The sequence below is a fragment of the Trichechus manatus genome, unplaced genomic scaffold (genome assembly GCF_000243295.1).
Source record: "Trichechus manatus latirostris isolate Lorelei unplaced genomic scaffold, TriManLat1.0 scaffold00195, whole genome shotgun sequence".
NCBI classification, from domain to species: domain Eukaryota; kingdom Metazoa; phylum Chordata; class Mammalia; order Sirenia; family Trichechidae; genus Trichechus; species Trichechus manatus.
In genome coordinates this window covers 3,117,850-3,119,538 of record NW_004444131.1, presented here as the reverse complement: position 1 = coordinate 3,119,538, position 1,689 = coordinate 3,117,850, and the positions used below count along the sequence as shown (strand labels likewise).

The 1,689-nt window shown below is 42.0% G+C and overlaps 1 protein-coding gene across 8 annotated transcripts in view; it reads left to right on the top strand.

The window, feature by feature from the left end:
• PARD3 (par-3 family cell polarity regulator) overlaps positions 1-1,689 on the top strand; it is a 651,375-nt gene that overhangs the window by 1,071 nt on the left and 648,615 nt on the right. The window lies entirely within an intron of this gene.

Sequence of the window (1,689 nt, the reverse complement as noted above, 5' to 3'; positions counted from 1 at the left end):
TGCTGTATTGAAGTAACTGCCTGATGGATCAGCCTTATCATACAACTTCACTATAATAGCACACACACAAAACCAAGTCAAGCCAGTTGCTAAGTCGATTCTGAATCATGACGGCCCCATGTATTTCAAAGTAGAACTGCATTCTGTAGGGTTTTCATGGCTGTGACTTTCCAAGAGCAGATTGCCAGGCCTTACTTCTGAGGCACCTCTGGGTGGGTTTGAACCACCAACCTTTGGGTTAGTAGCCGAGTGTGTAACCAGTTGCACCAGCCAGTGGCTCCTTGTGATAGCACAGGGCAGATTAAACCACAGAGGTTATAGTGTGGGGCTGGAAGGTGGACATCCTCTGGCTTCTTATGGGAGGTTGCTCATTACTGGCCCTTGCCGCCTCTCCCATCCGTTCATCCCACTGGGCCTCGAGCTGAGTGAGAGCAGCTGTTGTGTCTTAGTCCCTGGAGCATTCCTGACAATTAGCATGGTGCCTGGCTCTTGGTTGGTGCATGTGTTAATATGTTTTCTTGAAATCTCAAAGAAAATGAGAAAATTTCAGATACCAAATATCATGGGTGTTTGATTCACCAGCACCTGCCATGATGGAGCTTGTTGCTTGTAGCTACTGTGGGCCAGGGACACATTGTGTCAAAAGATGCTTAATTCTCTGCCAGTTTCTAATTCCCTGCTGTTTCTCTTGGTGCCTTTTCTCGTCTTTGGGCTTTTCAGCAAGCTGAGAGTAGCGTGACTTTCAAATCCTCTTCCTGCAATCCACATGAAGAGTACCATCAAGAGACTTAAATTATAGTGAATTTATTGTGTAGTTCAGCTCCAAAGTTTAAGCGACTGCAAAGACTTTATAAAGCATTTCAACAGATTCCCTTTCCCAACCATAATATTCGAGGCAGACGAACTAATGGTGTATGGATCCTTCAATATTTTTCTCTTCTCACTTCTTCTTCCCTGAAGTGGAGATGTTTTTATTCATTTTTCTTCGATAAAAATAATACAGTTCATTTTAAAGAAAAACTGAAACATATAGAAAATTTATAAAGAAGAAACGAATTTACCTGGAATCCCGTTGTTGCCCAGTGGTACCACTGCTGTCATTTTGGTGAGCTGTGTATCCTGACTTGTTTTTAAATTCACGTATATGCTCACAGATTTTTTCCTTTTATAGAAGGAGGCTTGGATAGTAGCATTCTTTTTCACTTTGAGTTGATCATAAATATATTTCCATGTCCATTGACCATAGCTGTGCCGACATAGCTGCATAGTATTTGATTTTATTAATTTAGGCAGAAAACCTGTGCATTTTCGTTGGACGTTTTCTGCATTCTGAGCAGGAGTGATGAGAGGGCCCATTTCTCTGCCTGTGCTTCCTTGTTAATTGTGTGCACACTTTGGCTTTCCTGCAAGTTAGTGGCATCCTACTTTGTACTTGGCTTTGTGTGTTTCAATAGATGGGATATAGAATCCAGGTAATGAGATGACTTCTCTGATATGCCGAGCTCTGGTGTATCACTTGGAATAATCTGTTTTGGAAGTTGGATTGTTGTATGCGTAGGGTTTATGGGACTGTACATAATTGAATTGCTCCTTCAGATCCTGAGCTAAATTGACTCGTTTATGGTCAGCATGATGCAATGATGCCTTAAAGGCTTGGGGGTACAGTTTGCTCTTTCTCATCTTGTTCAC